This window comes from Rutidosis leptorrhynchoides, chromosome 1 (assembly GCF_046630445.1).
Source record: "Rutidosis leptorrhynchoides isolate AG116_Rl617_1_P2 chromosome 1, CSIRO_AGI_Rlap_v1, whole genome shotgun sequence".
NCBI lineage: Eukaryota > Viridiplantae > Streptophyta > Magnoliopsida > Asterales > Asteraceae > Rutidosis > Rutidosis leptorrhynchoides.
In genome coordinates this window covers 367,332,964-367,344,346 of record NC_092333.1, presented here as the reverse complement: position 1 = coordinate 367,344,346, position 11,383 = coordinate 367,332,964, and positions in this window count along the sequence as shown.

Here is an 11,383-nt window from a genome sequence, read left to right as displayed (position 1 = left end):
ACTGCCAATAAGAGAAGATGACAAGATGGAGAAGTTAGCACGACTGTATTTGAAGGAAGTCGTCTCCAGACATGGAATACCAATCTCTATTATCTCTGATAGGGATGGCAGATTTATTTCAAGATTCTGGCAGACATTACAGCAAGCATTAGGACCTCGTCTAGACATGAGTACTGCCTATCATCCACAAACTGATGGGCAGAGTGAAAGGACGATACAAACGCTTGAAGACATGCTACGAGCATGTGTTATTGATTTCGGAAACAGTTGGGATCGACATCTACCGTTAGCAGAATTTTCCTACAACAACAGCTACCATTCAAGCATTGAGATGGCGCCGTTTGAAGCACTTTATGGTAGAAAGTGCAGGTCTCCGATTTGTTGGAGTGAAGTGGGGGATAGACAGATTACGGGTCCGGAGATTATACAAGAAACTACCGAGAAGATCATCCAAATTCAACAACGGTTGAAAACCGCCCAAAGTCGACAAAAGAGCTACGCTGACATTAAAAGAAAAGATATAGAATTTGAAATTGGAAAGATGGTCATGCTTAAAGTTGCACCTTGGAAAGGCGTTGTTCGATTTGGTAAACGAGGGAAATTAAATCCAAGGTATATTGGACCATTCAAGATTATTGATCCTGTCGGACCAGTAGCTTACCGACTAGAGTTACCTCAACAACTCGCGGCTGTACATAACACTTTCCACGTCTCGAATTTGAAGAAATGTTTTGCTAAAGAAGATCTCACTATTCCGTTAGATGAAATCCAAATCAACGAAAAACTTCAATTCATCGAAGAACCCGTCGAAATAATGGATCGTGAGGTTAAAAGACTTAAGCAAAACAAGATACCAATTGTTAAGGTTCGATGGAATGCTCGTAGAGGACTTGAGTTCACCTGGGAGCATGAAGATCAGATGAAGAAGAAATACCCGCATCTATTTCCAGAAGATTCGTCAACACCTTCAACAGCTTAAAATTTCGGGACGAAATTTATTTAACGGGTAGGTACTGTAGTGACCCGAACTTTTCCGTGTTTATATATATTAATTGAGATTGATATTTACATGATTAAATGTTTCCAACATGTTAAGCAATCAAACTTGTTAAGACTTGATTAATTGAAATAGGTTTCATATAGACAATTGACCACCCAAGTTGACCGGTGATTCACGAACGTTATACCTTGTAAAAACTATATGATGACATATATATGGATATATATATATAGTTAACATGATATTATGATAAGTAAACATATCATTAAGTATATTAACAATGAACTACATATGTAAAAACAAGACTATTAACTTAATGATTTTTAAACGAGACATATATGTAACGATTATCGTTGTAAAGACATTTAATGTATATATATCATATTAAGAGATATTCATACATGATAATATCATGATAATATAATAATTTAAAATCTCATTTGACATTATAAACATTGGGTTAACAACATTTAACAAAATCGTTAACCTAAAGGTTTCAAAACAACACTTACATGTAACGACTAACGATGACTTAACGACTCAGTTAAAATGTATATACATGTAGTGTTTTAATATGTATTTATACACTTTTGAAAGACTTCAATACACTTATCAAAATACTTCTACTTAACAAAAATGCTTACAATTACATCCTCGTTCAGTTTCATCAACAATTCTACTCGTATGCACCCGTATTCGTACTCGTACAATACACAGCTTTTAGATGTATGTACTATTGGTCTATACACTCCAATGATCAGCTCTTAGCAGCCCATGTGAGTCACCTAACACATGTGGGAACCATCATTTGGCAACTAGCATGAAATATCTCATAAAATTACAAAAATATGAGTAATCATTATGACTTATTTACATGAAAACAAAATTACATATCCTTTATATCTAATCCATACACCAACGACCAAAAACACCTACAAACACTTTCATTCTTCAATTTTCTTCATCTAATTGATCTCTCTCAAGTTCTATCTTCAAGTTCTAAGTGTTCTTCATAAATTCCAAAAGTTCTAGTTTCATAAAATCAAGAATACTTTCAAGTTTGCTAGCTCACTTCCAATCTTGTAAGGTGATCATCCAACCTCAAGAAATCTTTGTTTCTTACAGTAGGTTATCATTCTAATACAAGGTAATAATCATATTCAAACTTTGGTTCAATTTCTATAACTATAACAATCTTATTTCAAGTGATGATCTTACTTGAACTTGTTTTCGTGTCATGATTCTGCTTCAAGAACTTCGAGCCATCCAAGGATCCATTGAAGCTAGATCCATTTTTATCTTTTCCAGTAGGTTTATCCAAGGAAATTAAGGTAGTAATGATGTTCATAACATCATTCGATTCATACATATAAAGCTATCTTATTCGAAGGTTTAAACTTGTAATCACTAGAACATAGTTTAGTTAATTGTAAACTTGTTCGCAAACAAAAGTTAATCCTTCTAACTTGACTTTTAAAATCAACTAAACACATTTTCTATATCTATATGATATGCTAACTTAATGATTTAAAACCTGGAAACACGAAAAACACCGTAAAATCGGATTTAAGCCATCGTAGTAACACCGCGGGCTGTTTTGGGTTAGTTAATTAAAAACTATGATAAACTTTGATTTAAAATTTGTTATTCTGAGAAAATGATTTTTATTATGAACATGAAACTATATCCAAAAATTATGGTTAAACTCAAAGTGGAAGTATGTTTTCTAAAATGGTCATCTAGACGTCGTTCTTTCGACTGAAATGACTACCTTTACAAAAACGACTTGTAACTTATTTTTCCGACTATAAACCTATACTTTTTCTGTTTAGATTCATAAAATAGAGTTCAATATGAAACCAAAGCAATTTGATTCACTCAAAACGGATTTAAAATGAAGAAGTTATGGGTAAAACAAGATTGGATAATTTTTCTCATTTTAGCTACGTGAAAATTGGTAACAAATCTATTCTAACCATAACTTAATCAACTTGTATTGTATATTATGTAATCTTGAGATACCATAGACACGTATACAATGTTTCGACCTATCATGTCGACACATCTATATATATTTCGGAACAACCATAGACACTCTATATGTGAATGTTGGAGTTAGCTATACAGGGTTGAGGTTGATTCCAAAATATATATAGTTTGAGTTGTGATCAATACTGAGATATGTATACACTGGGTCGTGGATTGATTCAAGATAATATTTATCGATTTATTTCTGTACATCTATCTGTGGACAACTAGTTGTAGGTTACTAACGAGGACAGCTGACTTAATAAATTTAAAACATCAAAATATATTAAAAGTGTTGTAAATATATTTTGAACATACTTTGATATATATGTATATATTGTTATAGGTTCGTGAATCAACCAGTGGCCAAGTCTTACTTCCCGACGAAGTAAAAATCTGTGAAAGTGAGTTATAGTCCCACTTTTAAAATCTAATATTTTTGGGATGAGAATACATGCAGGTTTTATAAATGATTTACAAAATAGACACAAGTACGCGAAACTACATTCTATGGTTGAATTATCGAAATCAAATATGCCCCTTTTTATTTAGTCTGGTAATCTAAGAATTAGGGAACAGACACCCTAATTGACGCGAATCCTAAAGATAGATCTATTGGGCCTAACAAACCCCATCCAAAGTACCGGATGCTTTAGTACTTCGAAATTTATATCATATCCGAAGGGTGTCCCGGAATGATGGGGATATTCTTATATATGCATCTTGTTATTGTCGGTTACCAGGTGTTCACCATATGAATGATTTTTATCTCTATGTATGGGATGTGTATTGAAATATGAAATCTTGTGGTCTATTATTATGATTTGATATATATAGGTTCAACCTATAACTCACCAACATTTTTGTTGACGTTTTAAGCATGTTTATTCTCAGGTGATTATTAAGAGCTTCCGCTGTCGCATACTTAAATAAGGACGAGATTTGGAGTCCATGCTTGTATGATATTGTGTAAAAACTGCATTCAAGAAACTTATTTTGTTGTAACGTATTTGTATTGTAAACCATTATGTAATGGTCGTGTGTAAACAGGATATTTTAGATTATCATTATTTGATAATCTACGTAAAGCTTTTTAAAACCTTTATCTATGAAATAAAGGTTATGGTTTGTTTTAAAAATGAATGCAGTCTTTGAAAAACGTCTCATATAGAGGTCAAAGCCTCGCAACGAAATCAATTAATATGGAACGTTTTTAATCAATAAGAACGGGACATTTCATTACTATCCCAAAGGAATGACCGAACTACACGAATCATTTGTGAATCCGAACTACACGAGACTCACTCCTCAATACAATGACCGAAATCACACGAGTCATTGGTGAATCCGAACTACATGCGATTCACTTACATAATACAATGACCGAAACCACACGAGTCATTTGTGAATCCGAACTAAACGCGACTCACTTCCACAATAAGATGACCGAAACCACACGCGTCATCGTGAATCCGAACCACACGAGATTCACAAGTCAACACCGGATGAAGTCAGCGGACCCCGCCAACGGTCATGCTTCACCGATATAATCCCATGATGAAGTCAGCGGACCTCGAAGGTCATGCTTCACCAATCAACAATCCCATGATGAAGTCAGCGGACCCCGAAGGTCATGCTTCACCAATCAATAATCCCATGATGAAGTCAGCGGACCCCGAAGGTCATGCTTCACCAATCTGTAATCCCATGATGAAGTAAGCGGACCCCGAAGGTCATGCTTCACCAATCAGCGCCCTTTTGGCCTCGAACAACGAGTAGCGTAACATCACGCTCTGCTACGCCATAGTGAATCCTAACGGATACCACTAACCATTCACACAATCGAGCAAGAACCACCTATATCAAACATAGGTACAAAACAATAATTCCCCAAAAGAGAACCCGACACACACATCCCTTAACCGAGGGATTTCACCTTGCTCGCCAAACACGTCCATTATCTCTAAACGAGATTTACCACATTACCACTTCGGTGATAATTTAAATCCAAAATCATAAGTACAATTTAACCGAAATTGTACTCTTCCACAAATCGACCAAAACTAGGTCCCAACACAAGTTTTGGATCTACCATAAGCATTATCCGAATTCTCACCCTAAGGTCTCCTGGTGCGGGAGTGTAACTCCCCCACTTGGAACTACGTTCCATATCCACATCTTGTACAACCGTACAATGCTACCAAAGGTAGACTTTACCAACATTTGGGTTCACACGACCCATCATCACATCTTGCGCCAACCTTGAGTACACGAAGGATTTCAACGAATCCTCAAACACTTCGAACAAAAAGTGTACCGCAAATTACACAAACTCTACTCTCGCAATCATCCAATTGCTGTAGCTCGCCAAACTTCACCCAGTCACTCATGTACCTAAGGGTTTCACTTCGGTACCCTAAGTACAATGTAACTGCATCACCATCGGAGTCGAACACTATGCTTGTAGGTATGAAAGAGGCACTAACATCGCATCATGTAAACTCCTTTACCAACACACATCGAGACCAAACACTCGATCTCACAGGTTTCATCCACCCGACGAACCTCAAGGTTCATCAAATTCAACACGAAAGCGATCACGCGTTTAACAACCGAACACCAAAGCCCATACCCATGGCCTGGTATAAATACTCTACAAATATCAAGGAATGCTTGGTTGCACCAAGTCTTACGCCCTTTGCCCGACAATCAAAATGTCACCCTAGGGTACTTCCATTAAGAACGTCACCCATAACCATAACATGCACAACACAAGGCTTTTAACAAACCCGAATTCAAACGGCACATAATAAATAATCAAAGGACATATTTATTAAAACAAAATGAACCTTAACGTCTCCTTGCCGCACCCGTCCCCGCTAACTTGGAACATTCCGACTTACGATGTCCTTCTTCTTGACAATTGAAGCACACCATGCCATCACCCTTTGGTACCGAACATTCCCAAGACTTGTGATCCCTCATGCCACAATTGTAACATCTAGACGCACTAGAGTCCGATATACCCGTCCGTGTACCACCCGTGCTCACACTCGGACCCTTAGTCCTCTTACTTAGAGCACTATACGAAACAACCCTTCTCTCACTTGAAAGTTCACCCTTCTTCGATCGTGAATACGACTCGAAACCTCTAGCCAAGTTGAATAATTCTGCAAACGATTTCGCTTGACCTCGGCTAATTTTACTCTTCAAGTCATCATTCAAGGTCCGATAGAAATCCTCCATCAATAAACGATCATTCCCTAAATACTCCGGGCAAAAACGAGCCTTCGCCATAAAGGTAGTCTTGAGAGTATTCAAATCCATAGAACCTTGTTGCAAATTTCGTAACTCATTACGCATCTCCGACAAATCGGCTGAAGTCCGGAACTCCTCGAAGAATTCCTTCTTAAACTCGTCCTACGATAACGCCATAAACGGTTCACCACCGACAAGATCAATCTTACCATCCAACCAATCATTTGCTCTACTCCGCAACAAACTAGTAGCGAGTCTTGTCCTCCTCTCAGGAGGGCATTCAATAGTATGAAAACACCCTTCGACATTCAAGATCCAATTTGTGCTTATCAAAGGATCTGGTTTTCCGTCGTACATCGGCGGTTTAGTCCTCATGAAGCTCTTAAGACAATGCACCATTTCACCACTACTCCGAGATTCGGAATACTTCCTATCCATTTCTTCTCGAAACGCACTTATTTTCTCCGCAACGGCAGCCGCAACTCTAGCGTTAAACTCCAGATCGTTCGTCTCGATCCCGTTTCCCGTCGCCATTCTAAGGAATGCAAAAGCGATTAGATCACGAACGTATAAAGCACACACACAATACCGCCCCCATCTTGCTAAACACTCATCGTACAATGCTTGCTAGACACGATTTGCACCCGTAATAAGGTTTGCAAGTCCTTATTACGCACACACACCGTATCACCTCGTTAGTACAACGACCGCCTCGCTCGACGATATAAACAAACACAAACAAAATTCTACGCAATATAAACACACGCGAGAATTATTATCACAACACAATAATATATTAATAATATCCGCATTACTAATATAAACGTTAGTCCACCTACAAACAAGGCACTAACTATAACCCATTCCGACACGTACTCCTACAAGTCCCGCAACAAATAAGCACACACAAAAGTCTAAGTCTAGGCACCTATCTCAAGTCACCTAAATCCCTTAGACCAGGCTCTGATACCACTTGTAATGACCCAACCCGTTATCCTTCCAAAAACGTGCCATAAAAAAAAATTTCTGGACCAGCACATCTAGACGGCGTCCAGCTCTGAAGGACTGGACGGCGTCCAGCCATCTTGGACGGCGTCCAAATACACTAAAAAGTTCTGATCAGTTTTTCAAACGCACGCGAACAGAAAACCCGCTTCCCGACACTTTTAAACCAAAACACTTTCACAATAAGTTATAATAATCAAACCTAAGAGTTTTCCACAATAAAACTGGGTTTTTACAACACCGGGCCCACATCAACCCATATTACTACAAAGTGACCATTTCGACCCATTTGGTTTAATTCAAAACATAGACCGAGCATGGTGATTGGGGATATGCTACCCAATCCTAATTGAATCCAAAAGCAAGCCTTCTAAAGCAACTACGCAAGCCCACTAGTTCCCGCGCTTACCCGAGCCACCGCATCCATGCAATCTATAAAAATGTCAACAACGAGAGGGTAAGCTAACGCTTAGTGAGTGAAAATATACTACATACATATATATGCCTAAAATGGACACGCCACATAAATAAACAAATACCGCATACCGGAGCACCCAAGCATAAAGGCAAGCTAATCTAAGCATACCGTACGATCACTAAGCAACAAGCTAAATATGCATCAACAAACATAAGTTCACCAACAACGATGTGAACAATGCCAAGAAGCTACACCCGGAGGGTTAGCTACATCACGACAATACAACAATATATATATATATATATATATATATATATATATATATATATATATATATATATATATATATATATATATAGCAATATATAAACGAATAAGGTTAACCCCTTAACCCATTACCGAATACCAAACACCACAATGAAGATTGGCTGAACTACACGAGCCTTAGTAATCCGAAACTACACGAGATTACTATCTTCAACAAGACAACATCGAGGTTGGCCGAACTACACGAGCCCTAGTAATCCGAAACCACATGAGATTACTACCTCAATAAGATGACCGGACTACACGCGTCATCGTGAATACGAACTACATGAGATTCACTTCACAATTCAAAAAGATGACTGAAACTACACGCGTCATCGTGAATCCGAACTACACGCGATTCACTACTGCAAATCCAAAACACTTCGCCATTGGGGTTATATCATCCACATCACAACCACGTGTGATAACACACACTAGATGTGTACTTCCCCAAAGGTGGTTAACCAAAACGCACAACCGTGGCATTTGGACCTATACACAAGTTCATCAAATCCACCTATATGTGAAGCGGGCTCTATAACCGAGAATCACTTCACCCGACCCGCACCCATCCTACACATACATATGCACATAGGATATTAACACTCACCTTGTCGCCTTGAAGAATGCAACCGAAACATCTGCAACTCTCCGATGGAATGTACCTATTCCATTAACACCAATACAACAACACAATTAGGGTTGACTTACAAACCAACCCAAATGACACTTAGTGCAATTTCAACCCAAATGCACTTCCAAGCACAAACCGCGTCCAAACTAACCAATAATCACTAACACGAGTGAAAATGGTCCTAATACACCGATTGAACCCGAACACAAGTGTTAAACACATGTCTTACCCATTTTGACACAAAAACCCTAATTTTGACCCATTTCAAAATTAGTCAACCAAACACACCCAAAAGTGTTCCAACACTTCCATAATCACTAAACCTAGTGATTAAAGTCATTAACAAAGCCTAATCAAGGCCAAATCGTCAACCAACCCAAAACCCGCCAAGTGACAAGAATAACTAGTCACCATAAACCCATTTCATCATCTAAGAGGGTTTCACAACAAACTAGCTCAAAACCCTAACTTGAATATCAAATCTAACAAATGAAATTCGGAGTTTGAGCTTACCAACACTACCATAACGTAGCTAGGAGCGAGGTGAACAACTTTAGAACCCGAGCTTTGGTGAGAATCCGACTCCTTCTTCTCCAAATCAACCTTTCTCTCTCTAAACTCTTACTCTCTCACTAGAATAAGATGAGAGGGTTTGTGTGGGTGTTAGTGGAGCAAATAAGGCTCCTAGAACTGATCTTGTGGCCTTAACTCGTTCCACATGTGAAAATACCATTTTGCCCCTCTAAATATCTCAAAGTAAAACAGCTGGCCCGACAGACAAGTTGAACGGCGTCCAACATTCTGGACGGTGTCCAGTTCTTCACTGCTGGACGGCGTCCCCCATTCTGGGTGGTGTCCCAAACCCTGAAAAGGCATAAACAGAAACAGGGTGTTACATGTTCAACTGGGAAAAGTGCCATTTCATTGTACAAGAGGGCATAGTCCTCGGGAATAAGATCTCTAAGAATGGTATTGAGGTGGATCCCGCGAAGGTAACTGCTATTAAAAACCTTCCACCTCCTACCAATTTCAAGGGTGTTCGGAGTTTTCTCAGGCACACCGGTTTCTACCGGCGATTCATAAAGGATTTTTCCAAAATCACTAACCCGATGAACAACCTCCTTGAAAAGGACACACCTTGGGACTTCTCCGACGAGTGCCAAAAGGCATTCGAACTTCTTAAGGAGAAACTCATCAATGCACCTATCATAATTGCTCTGAATTGGTCTCTTCCGTTCGAGCTTGTGTGTGATGCATCCGATTTTGCTGTTGGCGTTGTTTTGGGCCAAAGGGTCGAGAAACATTTCCAACCCATTTATTATGCAAGCAAGACCTTACAAGGAGCACAGATGAATTACACTACCACTGAAAAAGAGCTCCTTGTTGTGGTCTTTTTGTTCGATAAGCTCCAGTCGTATCTAGTCTTGTCAAAGACTATCGTTTTACGAACCACTCGGCATTTAAGTACCTATTCTCGAAACTGGATGCCAAACCTCGATTGCTTAGATGAATCTTGCTTTTGCAAGATTTCGATATCGAGATCCGGGATAAGAAGGGTGCTGAGAATCTCATGGCCGATCACTTGTCTAAACTCGAGAATCCAAACCTCGAAGTCCTTCATGAGTCGAGTATTCACAATGATTTTCCCAATGAGTATCTCACGAAGATATACTAGGTGGATGAGCCATGGTATGTGGACATTGCCAATTATCTTGTTGGGAAATTCTTGGAGAAATGGTGGTCACATCAAAAGAGGAAGAAATTCTTCAGTGACCTTAAGCACTATTTCTGGGAAGATCCCTACCTTTTCGTTGTTGTCTCGATGGAATTATCTGAAGTTGCGTTTCCGGTGGGGAATGCACTCGTATTTTGTTTAAGTGCCATCTTGGCCCTACGGGTGGGCATTTTGGTTCCCAAATCACAGGGAAGAAAGTGTATGAGGCTGGTTTTTATTGGCCTAGTATTTTTAAGGATGCCCATGCCGTTTATAAATCATGTGACGCTTGTCAACGGGATGGAAAAGTCACTAAACATGACGAAATGCATCAACAAAACATCCAAGTATGCGAGATGCTTGACGTTTGGGGCATTGATTTTATGGTCTTGTTTCTTAAATCACATAATTATGTCTACATACTCGTTGCAATCGATTACGTTTCTAAATGGGAGGAGGCGAAACCTCTCCCTACTAATGATGCACGAGTTGTAATCACGTTCTTGATGGGGCTTTTTTCCCATTTTTGAAGGTATTTCGTATGCCTGAGAGACATATTAAATTAATGTGGCTAATGTGTTATGATCCAATTCGGGTCATACCCAATAAAAAGCTTACCAACACTTTATATGTATTTAATCTTAACGACTGGATCGTTAAATAAATACGCGACACTTGAACTTTAGAAAATCGGTTTTCTAAAATGTTATTACTTGAAATAAATTATTTGGATAATTTGTATTTAATTATTTATAGGTTTAAATAATTATGTTGTGTTATATTTTATAAAATTGGTTTATAAAATAAGTGACTTAACAAATGCATACTTTATATAATAAGTTTTATATAAATTACAAAGTATTTTATAACAAGTTTTATAAAATATAAACCTTATTATATAATTAAAAGTGTGCAGAATTTTGGAGTTTCCAAGGAGACACCCATGCCTTGTTTTGTCACTTTTAAGATAGCACAACTCCTAAGGTACATGCTTAAGTAGTTTACCAAAGCCTTGAC